This window comes from Staurois parvus, unplaced genomic scaffold, assembly GCF_062004578.1.
Source record: "Staurois parvus isolate SC_StPar_1 unplaced genomic scaffold, SC_StPar_1.0 ptg000116l, whole genome shotgun sequence".
In the NCBI taxonomy this organism is placed as follows: domain Eukaryota; kingdom Metazoa; phylum Chordata; class Amphibia; order Anura; family Ranidae; genus Staurois; species Staurois parvus.
The window spans coordinates 6,170,009-6,190,178 of record NW_028317912.1 but is presented as its reverse complement, the minus strand read 5'-3'; the positions used below and the strand labels follow the sequence as shown (position 1 = coordinate 6,190,178).

The window sequence follows — 20,170 nt, the reverse complement described above, 5'->3', positions numbered from 1 at the left end:
ACCTCTGCCAGATTTTTTTTTTTGACATCTGTGTCCCATTGCAAAGATTTACCTTCACTTCCTGTCCCATAGCTAAACAGGAAGTAAAAGGAAATCCATGCAAATTAAGGGAATTCCTTTGGGACCCCCAGGTAACCAGAACTAGTGTCCCTATTGGAAGATTTCCCATCTTCTACTTTTCTGGGGACAACCCAAAATTTGGGATTTTCTTTTATTTTCACTTTCAATGATAATGATAAACAGCAAAAATAAAGAGGGTGAATCTCTTTAACGGGGGCACAGGCAGCAATAGAAAGTGATAAGTGTTCTAATCCATCTCCTCTCTATCTAAAACTAAAGAAAACATTTTGCCTTTAGTTATACTTTAATTAGTCCATATATTTTAAAACACATGCACTAGGAAGATTGACTGCTTTATTCAGAATGAATGGCACCACATTGCACCAACACAGATAATTGTGCATTACTGAGCGTTAACCAAACGCACTAATGTGAATTGGCTCTGAGTGTTGACAAAGAGGTTGCTCTATAAATTTGCACAGTGATACCTGTAACAATTGTGCGCAATAAAGACATGGAAGTTGTACTCAAAAGCCATCGTGTGAAAGTCTCATGAGCAGTGTTCCTACTGCCTCCCCCCCCTTTGCAAACTATGGAATTTGTAGCTTAAACTTTTAACAAACTTCAAAAGAACCTCTTTTCTTAATTAAAACACAAAAAGATGCAGTGTCCAGACCTGACCAGAGCTGTAAACAGCTAATTAGTCTTGGCAGGATGTCTATTTCCACAAACCATGAAAAACACTTTCCACTGCCCTATCGTAAAACCATAATAACTCAGTCAAGCAGTCACATGTGACCTTTAAGGCTCTAGGAATACAGAGCATGCCATAAAACGTCTATCCCACAACGTAACAATTCCACATACAATTAATAGAATTCAACAGGAACAGGGCACATTCATTTTAGGTACCGTATTTTTCGCCGTATAAGACGCACCTGACCATAAGACGCACCTAGGTTTTAGAGGCAGAAAACAGGAAAAAAAAATTCTGAACTAATGGACTGCAGACACAGTACAGGAGATGACCAGAGACTGCGGACAGCACAGGGATGACCAGAGACTGCGGACAGCACAGGAATGACCAGAGACTGCGGACAGCACAGGGATGACCAGAGACTGCGGACAGCACAGGGATGACCAGAGACTGCAGACAGCACAGGGATGACCAGAGACTGCGGACAGTACAGATGACTGCTGACCTTTGGGGAGGTGGGGAGCGGGTACCTGAATTTGACAGGTACCCGCTCTTACTTCCGCAGAGTTTTTGTTTGATCTTACCTGTTCCTCGATCCAGCCGCGCGCTGTCTTCCCGGCTTCTGTAATGGCGCTCGGCATGACAGCCGGGTGCCCAGTGCGCATGAGCGAGAAGCACTTGCGCTTTGTGATTGCTCCGGCGGCTTCTGGGATCTGTCATGTGTCCCAGGTACCGCCTTACCATTCACAAAGCGCACCGCTTCTCGCGCATGCGCACTGGGCACCCGGCTGTCATGCCCAGTGCCCACACTACAGAAGCTGGGAAGACAACACGCCGCTGGATAGAGGAACAGGTAAGGTCCCGCTGCAGAGCTGAGCGGCCGGCCCGGTATTCTGACACGGCCGCGGTGGAAATACCAGACCGGCCGCTCCATATTCGCCTTATAAGACGCACTGACATTTCCCCCCCAGTTTTGGGGAAGAAAAAGTGCATCTTATACGGCGAAAAATACGGTATATATTTGAATGGGGAATATCATACTGAACAAATTAAGGTCATAAATGACTATGGTAGCACATAGGGAAGGGGAGAAAGCAGTCTCCTCCCTCCTGGGTGACAAAGGTACGCTGTGCTGTGTTTGGTATCCCTGGGATCTAAATATAATTCTGAATAATAATCTGCCAGTTGCTAGAATACCACCTGCATGTATTGGAAGTTGTTAATATTAGTATGAAACTGTAGTTGGAACTTGGTAATAAATTTGGTGACCTCCTAGCACCCATCCCCTAAACCGGATGATTGGTCAGTTGTTCTCAGGCAACACCTCTTTGATATCATAGAAAAGGGACTGACCAGATCTAGTAGGGGAGCTCTCATTTACCATCAACCAAGAAACACCCAAGAGAGCCACGGCACGTTATTTGCTTGGACAATTGGACTCTGCTAAAACCAAGGACTTTGCAAGTATTCTGCTTTCTTACCTCCTTTCCTTTTTCTCTGTTACTTTATTGTTCTCTTTATTTCTTTGTAACATCTTTTTCTGTAAATAATTTAATTGCACCATTTGACTTCTTCATTAATAAACTCTATTTTGAAAAGTGTTAAAATTATCTCTAAGACTTTTAATGCAAACTAAAGAATCCCTGTCTCTTGAAAAGTGCTACTGTATATAATAACCCTCTTAATATACCTGTCTCTGGTGAGAGTGTGTGTTACAGACATTTATTGTTCATATTTGTTCTTGCTAACATTGTGAAGGGTTGATAGTCCCAAAGCTATCTGGTGGCAGTTTGGAGTTTGAATGGTTAATTGCATAATTAACTTAACCCAGTGGCCATCGCTCTGAGGCTGCTGGCACCTAGGTTGTGTGGTCCTGCGAGCTGGAAAATCTTTGTGTAGGGTGCAGCTGAGAGTGGCATTGTTACGCAAGTGACAGCGTGGTGTGAGATCGGCTGGTGCTTTGTCACAAGTTGGTGAGAAGGGCAGGGGTCAGGCACCGCTTTCGTCACAATAGTCACTGAATGAGAAGATGATTTTCAGCAACCTAATACATATACAAAATGGGTGAAAAGCCTTGGCGAAACATATTGCACTGTATAAAGTAGTTCAGAAAATCAGTGCTGGCATTGATGAAAAAAGGAAAGATCGCAATAATTATCAGCCAAACATTTTTACTGTTTTTGTGGGTTATGAATTTCAAATAATGCCATGGATTATAAAGTTGTGGGCACCAATGGTATAACAATAGCCATGTTAGCCCATGCTGCTGATATGGGGCCTGGGAGTAAAAGGGGACCTATTAGGGGGGTCCTTAAGTCAAATTCAACATTAAAAATTGGTGTATATGTGAAGATACCACAAACCCAGTACTTTATTATTAAGGATTGCAGAGGTTTCTGTTGACACCGACTCTGTATCCCCTGTGATGTCTCCAGTTAAAAGAGCTGACATCAGACACACAGGAGGAGATTTAAGCATTATTGTTGCTAGTAACAAATCCCCCTTTGCAGGCTGTGCAGTAAGGAGAAACCGGGTCAGCAGGGGCGTCCTAGGGTTGGTGTCACCCGGTGCGATAACACTTGGTGAGACCCCTCCGACGATCTCCACAAAATGGATCGGATCTGCGGATGGAGCATAATGGTTCGGACTCCAATCCATTATGCTCCCCAATCTGCAGATCCGATCCATCCTGCGGGGATCGTCGGCTTTCTTTACAACTTACCTTTTCGTGGAGCCGGTCTGGTGTCACCCCGTATAGGTTGCATGCCGACGATCCCCTCAGGATGGTTTGGATCTGTGGATTGAGCATAATGGATCGGAGTCCTATCCATTATGCTCCCCAATCCACAGATCCGATCCATCCTGTGGGGATTGTCGACTTGCTTTACAAGTTACCTTTTCGTGGAGCAGGTCCGGTGTCACCCCATGCGGTAGGTGTCACCTGGTGTGGCGCGCAACCCCCGCACCTGTCTCGGGACGCCACTGCGGGTCAGCACTGTAATTAACTCTTTATGTCTAAAGCAAGCATTCCAGAGTGTCTCCTCAGGAAAAAACTGGCAAGATGTGCAGATGAATGACAACCATCCCAATCTATAACTAGCCTTTACAGTAAGGAGCACATGGAAGGTGCTTTGCACATTACAAACAGAAAATTTCCAGCACACTTACCAGCTAGCCTGCAACAAAACCAATTTAGCCCTGTCTAACAGTTTGCACGGAAAGAGAAGCTTTTCTTGCACACACTTGCAAATGTATGTGAAAGCCGCAGTGCCAAACCTCTTCTGAGGTGGTTGCCATTTATCTGCACAATTGAATTTAATGCCGGGACACATTGAATGCTTTCAGCTGCCATTGTGCGCTTGCTGGGTGTCTGATGTGTTCCTGTACCTTTAAGGAGTTGGCTCCCTCCAGGCAAACCTACCCTTCATTTTTTCATTGCTATATTTGTTCCAACTCAGAACCTCAAAATGATGAGTTAAGACCACAGTATACAGAGGAGCCTTGCAAGGCACTGTGGCTTTCACATATACAGTATTTGCAAATGTGTGTAGTGTGATTTAATACCAACAATTATTCCATAATATAGAATATTATAATGGTCATTAGTGTTGCTACTACAAATCTTGTTTTTTAGATTTTTTTTTTACTTACTAGTAGGCCTTCTCTTTCAGCACTTGCTTGTTGTGGTGGTGGAAGGGTTACAAGGGCTTAAAATTTACACTGAGGCCCTGAGATCTGAGATACTGAAAAAGACTAGTGAGCTGCTGCATTCAGGATAGTTGGCTGAAAAATGAAAGTTAAAAGTTAAAGCAGAACTTAACTCCAAAAAAGAAGTTCCACTTTTATGCCTCCTCCTGCCCTCCTCACCTTTCAGACACTTTCCTTTTTTTAGGGGCTGTGGGGACTTTTAACACTTCCCGCTTCAGCTTCCCACCCTCTCTGCATGCAACCTTTTGGAATACGTCACAGGTCCCAAAAGGCTGCAGGACCATTTCTAGGGCATAGCATGGCACAAGCATGTGTAGTGGGGAGCTGCCTGCAAAGCTGCAGAGTCACACCCGGCTTCCCACAGTTAGCATGGAGGTGCCTGGGGCCCAAAGACTGGTGAAGAACCAGCCAGGGTTAATAAGCCAGGGACTTACTTAAAGTCAGCAGCTACAATATTTGTAATTGATGACATTTATTTTTTTTGGTCTGGGACTGAAGGACCTCTTTAATTTTATGTACTGATACCCCTCTTACCTGACAACTTCTGTCCACAGAACTGGTCCCTAGTCCTACTACCTCCCTTCAATATAGACATGCTTTATTTTAAAGTGAAACTAAAGGCTTGTTTTTTTTGTACATACAGTATATATTTAATAAAATACTTACATGCTCTACTCAGTGGTTTTGCACAGAGCAGCTCTGATCCTCCTCTTCCTGGGTTCCCTGTCGGCACTTCTGGCTCTCCCCACCTGAGAAGTGCCACCACAGCAAGCTGTTTGCTATAGGGGCTCTGGTACAAGCTCGCTCCCCAGTCCCACTCTCTGCGTTCATGAGTGTAGCACTACATCCTCAGGGGATGCTGAGTTTTGGGTCCCGTAAGCTTTGCACGGTCAGGCAACATGCATTTTTCCCACATCTTCACATGCACAGAGTTAGTAATTCAGTCTTTGAGCTTGTTTTTAATTGTTTTTTATTAAGGACTGAACAACTTGGATGGGGTCTAGGGGTATATTGGATGCCCAAGGAACTGCAAACTTGAGGACAAATGTCTTAACGTGTACACTGTACAAAAGCTGTGCATCCAAAAATAGCACTGTCTCTGTTAAGGAGCACTGAAGTCCCCTTGGTGTACCTCCTCAGACCCCAAATGAGTCCCCCTCTTGACCCAGCTCCACTGAGGGTATCCCTGGGCAAGATTCCAAGATCTAGCAGCACAGTGGGTAAATGGTTAGTACTTCCGCCTGGCAGTATTAGGGTCGTTGGGGCCAAATCCCAACCATGGCACCACCTGCCTGGAGTTTTCATGTTCTGCCTGTGCCTGCGTGGGTTTCCTCTGGGTATTCCAGTTTCCTGCCACACTCCAAAGACATGCTGGTAGGTTAATTGGCTCCTGTCTCTGCTTGTGCCCACCTATTTCCTCTGGATCCTTAAAGAGCATCTACACACTGAAAAATGCTGCTGACCTTTATTTTCCCAATGCAACGCAGGTGTTCAGTGGTGTATGTGTTATGGTGCATTTTTTAGTGTGTGGAGACACAACATGAGCCCTTTAGAAATTAACTGATGTACCTCTAAAATGCATGCACAAGCTGCCTACTGAGTAACACCACAAAAATGTGGCTAAATGGTTAGAACTTCTGCCTGGCAGTACTAGGGTCATTGGTTCAAATCCAAACCACGGCACCACCTGCCTGGAGTTTGCATGTTCTCCCTGTGCCTGTGTGGGTTTACTCTGGGTACTCCAGTTTCCTGCCACACTCCAAAGACATGCTGGTAGGTTAATTGGCTCCTGTCTAAATTGGCCTTAGTATGTGTAAGTATGAATCTCAGGGATTTTAGATTGTACACTCCTTGAGGGTTAGAGACTGATGTGAGTGTACAATATATATATACATATATATGTAAAGCGCTGCGTACATTGGTGGTGCTATATAAGTACTTGCAATAAATAAATAAACTAGCTAACTAGTTGGGTCTTGCACCTGACCACTCTCTCCCTTTATCTAGCCCAGGGGGTATAAAAGTACTCACACTGTCCTGTCAGTTTGATGAGTTAAAGCTGCTTTCAGGCCTTACCCTGGGCTGGCTGCTTCCCAGCTGACAGGTTGTCCTCCCTCGGAGATGGTGGAGTGGAAATACTTTTGTCCAGCAAATGGCCTATAGGTAGGCTCCCCTCCCTGGGGCCCCCTCCCAGGATTCACACTCCCACCTTCCTCTCCATCCATCAAACACACTACTGCTGCACAAACTCTGCCACATTTAAGGGTTGTCCATGGTCACTTTGCCTGGCCTTCTGCCAGGGGATTAGCCAAGTTCCCCTAAACATGCAGACCTAGGCCTCCTCCACCCCTCTTCCAGAAAATTCTATAAGTTTCTGGAATGGTGGGAGGGCTCCAGAAGCCCTGACCTGTAATACCTCCCAGCCTGTCCTGAGGTGAACTCACTACCTCACTCCCAGGCTGATTCATCCCAGGCTGCTACCCAGCCTCTGTCTTACAGAAATAACCTAGCTACCTAGAGGGCGCTACATCAGACACAGCAGAGCGGGACTCAGCCGAACCCCCCGCTCCCTCCTCACAAGCTGTGATTGACAATGGCTCCCACTGCTGTGTCTCAGCCAATGAGGATGGAGAGGCCCAGGAAAGCTGAGTCTCCTATGCACATTGCTATACAGAGATCAGGCTCAGGTGAATGTTAGGGGAGCTGGGAGGCTGCTGCACACTGAAGGGTTTTTAGCTTCATGCATACAACACAAGAAGGTAAAAAACCTTAAGCCTTTAGAACAACTTTAAGATCAACAATAGCAGGGAGGCCACCAGGGTGCTGCATCAAAATTCTGCATTGGGGCACCATGATCTGCAGTTACACACCTGATAGATACCATTAAAGTCCCGTTTTTCTAAAACTGATTGAAGTAATATGACATTTAGGTAAATGTGTCATCAAAATATACAGAGAACTTTTGGAGAAAGTGGTGAGCAAAAGTAAAATGTAGTAACTTTTGTGTAACCTTTGAAGAAATCAAATTAACTATTTTAAAAGAGAATTATGGACTTTGTAAAAAAAAATATACACCCCTCGCATTTTGTAAATATTTTTTATATCTTTTTCATGTGACAACACTGAAGAAGTGACACTTTGCTACAATGTAAGTGTACAGCTTGTATAACAGTGTAAATTTGCCCTCCCCTCAAAATAACTCAGCACATAGCCATTAATGTCTAAACTGCTGGCAACAAAAGTGAGTACACCCCTAAGTGAAAATGTCCAAATTGGGCCCAAAGTGTCAATATTTTGTGTGGCCACCATTATTTCACAGCACTGCCTTAACCCTTTTGGATAAGGAGTTAAGCAGAGCTTCACAGGTTGCCACTGGAGTCCTCTTCCACTCCTCCATGACGACATCACCAAGCTGGTGGATGTTAGAGACCTTGCACTCCTCCACCTTCCATTTGAGGATGCCCCACAGATGCTCAATAGGGTGACGTCCTCCCACTCTACTTGCGCATGCACGCCCTCGAGATGGACACAGTGGATCACCGATCACTGTAAAGAGCAGATAACGTCGGCTCTGTCATGTGATCAGCTGTGTTACACTACGCTAACCTACTCAATGCTAGTCATCGTAATTTTAGTGCTAGATGCCTGTTTGTAATAAGCCTCAACCTAGAACCTGCAAAAAAAAGGAGAAGAAAAAAGGCCGCACACCTAAAAAACTAACCTCAAATAAAATTTATTATGCACCATAAACAGTAATAGGCCATCGGAGACATGATAATCCTGCATGACAGAGGACTCTACCTCCCGAGATATCAAGAGGGAACCATCAGGGATGGACCAAGGATGGAGTTGGTCCACTGGGACTAACCTGACCCAACCCTCCAACACCCAACCCCTGGCCCAAACCACCCCACCAATCCTAACCAACCCCCAAATACCCGCACAAGGAACTCCTCCCCTAGATAGAGGACCCTCACATCCCACCATCCCACTCACAAAGGAGAGAGGAGGAGCTGAGGGAGATAGTACCAGCCCACTGACACCCCCAACCCCCCAAAACCCACTAGATGGAGAGTAAGCCTACTGCACACACCGGGGGTTCCTGGAAGTGCCAACCATATAGATATATTACACAGCTAAACAACAAACATCAATGCATAAACATATAGCATTAGAATATATAGCAATATGCAAAGGCCAGTGTGGACATGGCTGTTGGCCAAAGAGGATCACAAGGTATAAAGTCACTGTACAGGGCAAAAGCCTCAAAGTCCATGCAATACATGGTATAAATAAACTCTTGTGTGACCAGAACCAGATGGATGGAGGCCGTAATGAAGGTAAGGCAATGGAAGGTATTGCATGAGAAAAATGGATGAAACTGGTGCAGCCTGCTGAAATCAATCAGCTAATAGCCAGAGAAGCAATGACAGCCATGGAGTGAGGATGGTCAGCTTGTAACTGGGAGTTCAGTACTATAGTACACAGTAGCCAGCCTATGTGATAGAGGATATTGTAGGAGTAAATAAGCAACATGAACTCGTATGACCAGTCCAGCCCGTGATCTGTACAACTGATATGATTAAAGTAGCATCACAAATCGCTATAACTCACAGTCTGATAGGACCCCTGGGTCCTGTGATGATAAAGGCTGAAATAACAATGGAACCTCCAAGTCCAGCAAAAAATCTGCCTGCACTCCCGTGGATGGTGGCCAGTCCTCAAGTTCAAGCCTAGCAAACGGCTCAAGAATAGATGTATGGCTGTGAAAGGTCTACATATGAACCACAGCATGTGGAGATGGCATGTGGATGTCAGAGAGAGTGGGTAGGCACGTGTCAGCTTACGCATTTTGTCCCGCCCACTTCGGGGACTTCTTCAGAACTATAGCTGTCTGTATCTTTTTTTCTATAAATATAGACATATAACTATTTTTTTCTGGTCTGTTCTGGTCTGGTCTTAACCAAAAGATGACAAGCCTGCCCACCACGACAAGGTAGACTCTTTTAGGGCAGGACCTACACTAAACTACACTACTCTAACCTACTCCATGCTAGTCATCGTATTTTTAGTGTTAGATGCCTGTATGTAATATGCCTCAACCTAGAACCTTCCATCTTCCTTTCCAGACTTATTTACCAAGATCTACAAAAGAACAACCCTTTTCATTCACAAAACAGAGAACAAATTTAAAATGGCTGTTGCTGGTATTATATGACGGGTGATGCAGTGGTCAGCAATGGTCACCTGTAATGGCACATTTCCCCTTCTTTGATCAATTCTGAGCTCTCTTCCACATACATACATCCACATTAGCCCGCAATAAGGCAGGTGAAGTGTACAAGATGGGAGACTCCCCAAGATGTGTCTATTACCTGATTAGACTTGGAAAGACACTAGGGGTATTGTCCCCAATCTCCCACACATATTCATATCTCTAGCATACTGAAATAGAATAAAACAAAGAGTCCACTTTTTCCTTCACGTTTTAATGTACACACCATTGTGTAATGAACCACACTTCACTCTCTGACCAAGCATCGATGTCTGTACAAAACAGTAATTGAAAATAATTGACCTTCAGTCTGAAAGGTCTAAAGCAGTTTAACCGCTTGCCGACCCCCCGCAGTGTTTTTACTGCGGCAGGGCGGCACCTGTACGCACAGTGCCGTCTTTTAACGTCACTGTGCAAAACAGGTAGGGGTAGCGCGCGAGGCACGTGCCCGCCCTACCCGTCCCACCGATCGTGGCAGTGGGTGTCCATCACCGGCTCCTAATGGGTCATTTCCTGCCGGGTGCCGGCGATTACAAGTAATCACTTACAGATAGCACGGCTGCAGTGTTTACATTGCAGCTCTGCTATCTGTCAGTTCCCAGCACCTCAACCTGAGAGAAGACTTTATCTCTCAGGATCAGCGTGTTCCTGTGAAGTACACACCCCCGCCCCCTAGTAAAACACTCCCCCCACACATTTAACCCTTTCTTTACCTAATAAAAGTTAACCCCTTCCTCCCCAGTGCCATTAGTACAGTGTCAGTGTTTTTTTTTTTTGGTGTCACTGGGGATGTCAGTGACCCTAGTCAGTTCCCCCCCCAGTGTCAAAATGTTCGCCGCAGTCCCGCCATAAGTCGCTGATCACTGTCATAAATCGCTGATCACCACAAGTCGCTGATGGCCGCCATTATTAGTATAATAAAAAAAAATCCCAGTATCTTTCCCGCCATTTGTAGACGCTATAATTTTCACGTAAACCAATTAATTTACACGTATTGGGATTTTTTTTAAGCAAAGACATGTCACAGAATACATTTTGGCAGAAATTTATGACTAAATTTTATTTTTACATTTTTTTTACTGGACATGTTTTATAGCAAAAAGTCCAAAATATTGGTTTTTTTTTTGTCAAAATAGTCACCCTTTTTTTTTTTATAGCGCAAAAAATAAAAAACATACAGGGGATAAAATACCACCGATCAATTTGTGGGAAAAAAAAGATGTAAATTTCATTTATATACCGTATTGCATGACCGTGCAATTGTCCGTTAAACCAGCACAGCGCTGTATAGCAAAAAATGGCGTTAATTGCAGTATCTATACCATAGTTTGTAGACGCTATAACTTTCACACAAAGCAATCAATATACACTTATTGGGATTGCTGACCGGAAGGGGGGTAAATCCTCAGGAGGGCAAGTGGTTAATTATAGTGAAGTTTGTTCACAGAGAACTGCCTTTGTCGCCCTCCTCATCCTACCAGTCCCCAGTTTTACTGACATAGAAAAATGCTCACAATAGTGTATTACAATAAATAATTGGATGTTAAATAAAAAAAAGGTTTTTTTAGAATTAAAATTCCAAAACATCTGAACAGAGCCCATGGCAGCAACAGGGGGAATGACAACCCTCAGGGTACTGTGGTCACCCCCTGAAGGAGGACACCCCACCCATATTCCACCTATCAGGCCATGCACAACACCCCAGTTATCCCACCAGACCACACCCAACTGGGAGGAGGTGCAATCAACCCTGAACTTCGTGAACCCTACAGGAAGGCCGAGACTTCCTCAGAGCTATGCGCCACCAACATTCCTGTCCTGACGCAGTTTCAGAGCTCCCCAAGAATTAGCCTCACTCCATTCCTTCAGATGAAGAGTGTCTACTCTCCGCTTAAAAAAACCTGTGCTAATACACTATTACAAGCATTATTTCTATGTTGGCAACACTGAGGACTGATCAGAGGAGAAGAATGACCAAGGCAGTCCTATGACAGCAGACCTAACAGCATGAGGACCCAAAGAGAAAGCCGCCACCCTACCTGGACACCTGATCAACATCCGTGGGTCAGCAGAGAAATCTCCAGAGTCGTGTCGTGGCCAGAGAGTATACCCCTGTAAACATTAGATCAGAGAAATGTTGCCGGCATGAAATGGAAGGAATAAACGTGTAACAATAAAAATGCTGATAACATACAAAGCCACTTTAAAATACTTTGTACAGATTACTGTCTGCATCTTTTTTTCTATATAGACATATAACTATTTTTTTCTGGTCTGTCTATATGAAATCTAGGAGTCTTTTAGTTGAATCCCATGGTCAAAAATGAAACTGCCCAGAGACAATACATTCTTTCTCCAGTTTTGACATTTGTAACCAAAAGATGACAAGCCTGCCCACCACGACAAGGTAGACTCTTTCAGGGCAGGACCTACACTGAACTACACTACGCTAACCTACTCCATGCTAGTCATCGTATTCTTAGTGTTAGATGCCTGATTGTAATAAGCCTCATCCTAGAACCTTCCATCTTCCTCTCCAGACTTGTTTACTAAGATCTACATAAGAACAACCCTTTTCATTCACAAAACAGAGAACAGCCTTGAAATGGTTGTTGCTGTTCTCTTATGGTGGGTGATGCAGTGGTCAGCAATGATCACCTGTAATGTCTCTATATATCTCCTTTTCTTTGATCAATGTTTCTTCTCTAAAATACAACGTGAAGGAGAAGAACTGAACAAAACATGGACACTTTGGGGTTGATTTACTAAAGTTAAATAGCATGTGCACTTTGCAAGTTCTATTGCTCCAGAGCTTAGTAAATGAAATAAAGCTGCAGCTGGTAAAGAATACCCAATCACATGCATGAACATGAAAAAGAACAACATTTGTTCTCGCACTTAATGGGGTGATGGATGTCAGCAGTGCTTCCCCGTATTTAGTAAGCTGTGGAGCAACTGCAATTGCAAAGTGGACAGTCTATTGATGTATAATAGAGTCACCCCTCGGTTTTATTTTGTTGTATTACATTTTATGATGCTACAGATTTCCTTATGAATTCACCGAGACACTTTCACTAATGTGTTGATAATGATTTCGGTGGACTCGTTTGGATTATAATCTGAAGAATCGTGGCCAGAAAGTTCCCCCTTCACATATCGGATACTTAGTTCCAACATCTTCCAGACATCAGCCTTCTGATAAGAAAACAATGTTATAGGGGGACACAGATTTATACATTGATATTACGGGGGGCTGTGGTAATGTTGGTGACAGGCTGTATCATATAGTTATGTATGATATGTACTATTTCTGTAGATGATAAAAGATTAAAAAAAGCCAGAGGGGCCATGATGTCACCATTGTGCGTGAGTGACTGACAGCTGTTCACACTGTGCATTAGAGACACGGAACCAGTATTCCCTCTTCACACTTCTGTCCCACCAGACATGACCCGGGATCCACTAGTCTGTATTAGACTGTCATTAGGATGAATAAACAGAACCAGCACCCCTTATATCAGGTCTCCCCATCACTGCGCCCCATTATATCAGGTCTCCCAAATCACTGTGCCCCATTATATCAGGTCTCCCCATCACTGTGCCCCCTTATATCAGGTCTCCTCATCACTACGCCCCATTATATCAGGTCTCCCCATCACTGTGCCCCATTATATCAGGTCTCCCCATCACTGTGCCCCATTATATCAGGTCTCCCCATCACTGTGCCCCCTTATATCAGGTCTCCCCATCACTGTGCCCCCTTATATCAGGTCTCCTCATCACTACGCCCCATTATATCAGGTCTCCCCATCACTACGCCCCATTATATCAGGTCTCCCCATCACTGCGCACCATTATATCAGGTCTCCCCATCACTGCGTCCCATTATATCGGGTCTCCTCATCACTGTGCCCCATTATATCAGGTCTCCCCATCACTGTGCCCCTTTATATCAGGTCTCCTCATCACTGTGTCCCATTATATCAGGTCTCTTCATCACTGTGTCCCATTATATCGGGTCTCCTCATCACTGCGCACCATTATATCAGGTCTCCCCATCACTGTGCCCCATTATATCGGGTCTCCTCATCACTGTGTCCCATTATATCAGGTCTCCCCATCACTGTGCCCCTTATATCAGGACTCCCCATCACTGCGCCCCATTATATCAGAAGTCCTCATTAAGGTCCCCCTTACATCAGACATCCTTATCACAGTCCCCCTTACATGCATTGTCCCCATCGGAGTTCCGTCTTTTATCAGGAGTAATCCACAAAGGCCCTCTTTATATCAGATTCTCCAAGTGTCCCCTTAAATCAGTTGTCCTCATCAGAATTCCCATTTCATGGACTGTCCTTAGTGGAGTGCCCCTTTACATGGGCTGTCTCCATCCGAGTGCCCCCTTACAAGGTCTGTTCCTTTTGGAGTGCCCCTTTACATGGACTGTCCCCATCATGGTGGTTCCTTATATCAGGAGTCCTCATCAAAGTTCCTCTTACACCAGATGTCCCTACAGAGTCTCCCTTACATGGATTAACCCCATCAGAGTGCCCTTTTATATCAGAGTTCCCAATACAGTTCCTCCTTACATCAGTTGTCCTCATCAGAGTGCCCCCTTATATGGACTATCCTAATCTCAGTACCCACTCACATGGACTGTTCCCATCAGAGAACCCCTTTACATGGATTGTTCCCATCAGAGTGCCCCCTTACATGAACTGTTCCCATCAGAGAGACCCCTTTAATGGACTGTTCCCATCAGAGTGCCCCTTACGTGGACTGTTCCCATCGGAGTGCCCCCTTACATGACCTGTTCCCATCAGAGTGCCCCCTTACATGGACTATTCCCATCGGAGAGCCCCCTTACATGGACTGTTCCCATCGGAGAGCCCCCTTACATGGACTGTTCCCATCGGAGTGCCCCCTTACATGGACTGTTCCCATCGGAGTGCCCCCTTACATGGACTGTTCCCATCGGAGTGCCCCCTTACATGGACTGTTCCCATCAAAGTGCCCCCTTACATAGACTGTTCCCATCGGAGTGCCCCCTTACATGAACTGTTCCCATCGGAGTGCCCCCTAACATGCAGTGTTCTCATCGGAGTGCCCCCTTACATGCAGTGTTCCCATCGGAGTCACCCCTTACATGGACTGATCCCATCGGAATGCCCCCTTACATGGACTGATACCATCAGAGTGCTCCCTTACATGGACTGATCCAATCGGAGTGCCCCCTTACATGGACTATTCCCATCTGGGTGCCCCCTTACATGGACTGTTCCCATCAGAATGCCCCCTTACAAGGACTGTTCCCATCGGAGTGCCCCCTTACTTGGACTGTTGCCATTGGAGTGCCCCCTTACATGCAGTGTTCCCATCGGAGTGCCCCCTTACATGGACTGTTCCCATCGGAGTGCCCCCTTACATGAACTGTTCCCATCGGAGTGCCCCCTAACATGCAGTGTTCTCATCGGAGTGCCCCCTTACATGCAGTGTTCCCATCGGAGTGCCCCCTTACATGGACTGTTCCCATCGGAGTGCCCCCTTACATGAACTGTTCCCATCGGAGTGCCCCCTAACATGCAGTGTTCTCATCGGAGTGTCCCCTTACATGCAGTGTTCCCATCGGAGTGCCCCCTTACATGGACTGATCCCATCGGAGTGCCCCCTTACCTGGACTGTTCCCATCGGAGTGCCCCCTTACAAGGACTGTTGCCATCGGAGTGCCCCCTTACATGGACTGATCCCATCGGAGTGCCCCCTTACCTGGACTGTTCCCATCGGAGTGCCCCCTTACAAGGACTGTTCCCATCGGAGTGCCCCCTTACATGGACTGTTCCCATCGGAGTGCCCCCTTACAAAGACTGTTCCCATCGGAGTGCCCCCTTACATGGACTGTTCCCATTAGAGTGCCCCCTTACATGCAGTGTTCCCATCGGAGTGCCCCCTTACATGGACTGATCCCATCGGAGTGCCCCCTTACATGGACTGATCCCATCGGAGTTCCCCCAAACATGTACTGTTCCCATCGGAGTGCCCCCTCACATGGACTGTTCCCATCGGAGTGCCCCCTCACATGGACTGATCCCATCGGAGTGCCCCTCACATGGACTGTTCCCATCGGAGTGCCCCCTTACATGGACTATTCTCATCTGGGTGCCCCCTTACATGGACTGTTCCCATCAGAATGCCCCCTTACAAGGACTGTTCCCATCGGAGTGCCCCCTTACTTGGACTGTTCCCATCGGAGTGCCCCCTTACATGGACTGTTCCCATCGGAGTGCCCCCTTACATGCACTGTTCCCATCGGAGAGCCCCCTTACATGGAACGTTCCCATCGGAGTGCCCCCTTACATGGACTGTTCCCATCGGAGTGCCACCTTACATGGACTGTTCCCATCGGAGTGCCCCCTTACATGGACTGTTCCCATTGGAGTGCCCCCTGACATGCAGTGTTCTCATCGGAGTGCCCCCTTACATGGACTGTTCCCATCAAAGTGCCCCCTTACATGGACTGTTCCCATCGGAGTGCCCCCTTACATGCAGTGTTCCCATCGGAGTGCCCCCTTACATGGACTGTTCCCATCGGAGTGCCCCCTTACATGAACTGTTCCCATCGGAGTGCCCCCTAACATGCAGTGTTCTCATCGGAGTGTCCCCTTACATGCAGTGTTCCCATCGGAGTGCCCCCTTACATGGACTGTTCCCATCGGAGTGCCCCCTTACATGAACTGTTCCCATCGGAGTGCCCCCTAACATGCAGTGTTCTCATCGGAGTGTCCCCTTACATGCAGTGTTCCCATCGGAGTGCCCCCTTACATGGACTGATCCCATCGGAGTGCCCCCTTACATGGACTGTTCCCATCGGAGTGCCCCCTTACATGGACTGTTCCCATCAAAGTGCCCCCTTACATGGACTGATCCCATTGGAGTGCCCCCTCACATGGACTGTCCCCATCGGAGTGCCCCCTCACATGGACTGATCCCATCGGAGTGCCCCCTTTACATGGACTGTTCTCATTGGAGTGCCCTATGCATGTATTGTTCTCATCGGAGTGTCCCTTTATGTCACCTGCTCCCCCCCCCCCCCAGTCTGTCCCAGAGATGATTGGACGGTCCTCTCCAGAGTGTCCTTGCTTTCTGAGCAGAGCTTCCTCACAGTCTAGACTCCTCCCCCTTTGGATACGTCCAAAGGGGGCGGTGCGGTACGATTAGCCAGGAGGCTGGGCTGAGGAGCGCGCGGGTAGGATCGTAGACTACTTAGGTTGCTAGGAGACCGGCGCTGTGCCTTCCAGGAGATGAGTCGAGGGGAGTGGCCTAGCAGCAAAATGGAGCTCCACTCTAGATAGGACATGTGGCCTGCACTCCATCTTTAGTTCAGGTCTCCTTTTTTTTTCTTTTTGTTTATTGAACTTTAATTCAATAAACAACCAACAATCGCAGCTCAATGAAGTGGATGTCACATATTTCCTGTGTAGATTTTACAGAAACTGAGAAGTCTGGCTGCAGAATGGAACTCCATTTTGGAGGTCACGTTTCCTGTCAAGTGGAGCTCCACTCTGTAGCCTCTGAATATTTGTTAGTTCATTAAAGTTCATTAAAAAAGGGGCGGAGTGGAGGTCATGTGTTTCCTCTCAAATTCTGCAGCCAGCTTGTCTGAATAGAGCCCCGCCTCAGTCTAGACTCCTCCCTCCGATGATGCAGAAAGAAAGGGACGGAGCAACTTTGAGCAGCTAGGAGGCGGAGCTGAGGAGCGTGAAAAAGAAATGTATGTGATCTGTTCTGTAGTGTTTACATCGGTTGCTAGGAGACCGGCGCTGTGCTTGGAGCAGCTGCCTGCACGGTGCTGATGGTGATGGGATCAGTCCATGTAAGGGGGCACTCCGATGGGAACAGTCCATGTAAGGGGGCACTCCGATGGGATCAGTCCATGTAAGGGGCACTCCGATGGGATCAGTGCATGTAAAGGGGGCACTCCGATGGGAACAGTCCATGTAATGGGGCACTCCGATGGGATCAGTCCATGTAAGGGGCACTCCGATGGGAACAGTCCATGTAAGGGGCACTCCGATGGGAACAGTCCATGTAATGGGACACTCCGATGGGATCAGTCCATGTAAGGGGCACTCCGATGGGAACAGTGCATGTAAGGGGGCACTCCGATGGGAACAGTCCATGTAAGGGGGCACTCCGATGGGATCAGTGCATGTAAGGGGGCACTCCGATGGGAACAGTCCATGTAAGGGGGCACTCCCATGGGAACAGTCCATGTAATGGGACACTCCGATGGGAACAGTCCATGTAATGGGACACTCCGATGGGATCAGTGCATGTAAGGGGGCACTCCGATGGGATCAGTCCATGTAAGGGGGCACTCCGATGGGAACAGTCCATGTAAGGGGGCACTCCGATGGGAACAGTGCATATAATGGGGCACTCCGATGGGAACAGTCCATGTAAGGGGGCACTCCGATGGGAACAGTCCATGTAAGGGGGCACTCCGATGGGAACAGTCCATGTAATGGGGCACTCCGATGGGAACAGTCCATGTAATGGGACACTCCGATGGGATCAGTGCATGTAAGGGGGCACTCCGATGGGATCAGTGCATGTAATGGGGCACTCCGATGGGATCAGTGCATGTAAGGGGGCACTCCGATGGGAACAGTCCATGTAATGGGACACTCCGATGGGAACAGTCCATGTAATGGGACACTCCGATGGGATCAGTGCATGTAAAGGGGGCACTCCGATGGGAACAGGCCGTGTAAAGGGGGCACTCCGATGGGAACAGTCCGTGTAAAGGGGCACTCCGATGGGATCAGTGCATGTAAGGGGGCACTCCGATGGGAACAGTCCATGTAAGGGGGGCACTCCGATGGGATCAGTGCATGTAAGGGGGCACTCCGATGGGAACAGTCCATGTAAAGAGGCACTCCGATGGGATCAGTGCATGTAAGGGGGCACTCTGATGGGAACAGTTCATGTAAGGGGGCACTCCGATGGGATCAGTGCACGTAAGGGGGCACTCCGATGGGAGCAGTCCACGTAAGGGGACACTCCGATGGGAACAGTCCATGTAATGGGGCACTCCGATGGGATCAGTGCATGTGAGGGGGCACTCCGATGGGATCAGTGCATGTGAGGGGACACTCCGATGGGAACAGTCCATGTAAAGGGGGCACTCCGATGGGAACAGTCCATGTAAAGGGACACTCCGATGGGAACAGTCCATGTAAAGGGGCACTCCGATGGGATCAGTGCATGTAAGGGGGCACTCCGATGGGAACAGTCCATGTAAGGGGGCACTCCGATGGGAACAGTCCATGTAAGGGGGCACTCCCATGGGAACAGTCCATGTAAAGTGGGCACTCTGATGGGATCAGTGCATGTAAGGGGGCACTCCGATGGGAACAGTCCATGTAAAGGGGGCACTCCGATGTGAACAGTCCATGTAAAGGGGCACTCCGATGGGAACAGTCAATGTAAAGGGGCACTCCGATGGGATCAGTGAATGTAAGGGGACACTCCGATGGGAACAGTCCATGTAGAAGGGCACTCCGATGGGAACAGTCCATGTAAAGGGGCACTCCGATGGGATCAATGCATGTAACGGGGCACTCCGATGGGAACAGTCCATGTAAAGGGGGCACTCCGATGGGAACAGTCCATGTAAGGGGGCTCTCCGATGAGAACAGTCCATGCAAAGGAGCAAACCGATGGGAACAATGCATGTAATGGGGCACTCCGATGGGAACAGTCCATGTAAGGGGTAGGGGCGGCTTCATATCGGTCAATCAGATAACAAATGGCTGACGGTCCGGGCAGTCTGTGTTCTTTTTCAGAGGGGTCTCCTCTATGCTGCAGATTCAAAGCAGGGAGCCGGCCTGTGCAGATTGCCAGTGACCTCTGACCCCCCAGGTCCCATTAAGGGAACCTGCCTACAATTCAGCCGCCATTACTAGGTGGTCCAGGATGTAATAGAAAGGTCAAATTGTGGAGGATTGTATGAGCACAGCACACATTGTCAGATCAGATTGGTGGAGATCGCTCTTCAATCATTTCTGACTTTCGCCCCACACCATGATGGTCACATGATTGCTTGGGTGGGCGCTAACGATGGCGGATCCTCATACAACTCACTGTTTATGTCTTACAGAGCCCCTCCCCCATACTGGGAATCTGATTGGACGTGAAGTACCGTCAGCCTCATAGTGGAAGAGCCGTGAGCCGCCAACATGGACACCAAATGCGTAAAGGTGGTGGAACGATGTCGGCAAGTGAAGGGCGAGGGGACGGACATGAAGTATCAGATGATGGGTGCAGTGAGCAGCAGGCGCTGTCAGTACTTCATCCAGAAGACAGGTAGGTGGGTGAGGATGGGAGCAAAGGGGTCCTCACTGGGGGAAGGAATGGTGTGTCACCCATAT

At 47.5% G+C, this 20,170-nt stretch overlaps 1 long non-coding RNA gene across 2 annotated transcripts in view; it reads left to right on the top strand.

Moving 5' to 3' along the window:
• The first annotated feature begins 17,455 nt into the window (after positions 1-17,455).
• LOC149467311 (uncharacterized) overlaps positions 17,456-20,170 on the top strand; it is a 39,852-nt gene continuing 37,137 nt past the window's right edge. Inside the window, exons 1-2 of one of the 2 annotated variants that reach the window (XR_016311967.1) lie at positions 17,459-17,508; positions 19,900-20,105. This is a non-coding gene — a long non-coding RNA (uncharacterized LOC149467311). Of the gene's footprint in view, positions 17,509-19,899; positions 20,106-20,170 lie in introns of both variants that reach the window. The other variant, XR_016311968.1, reaches the window with a different exon arrangement.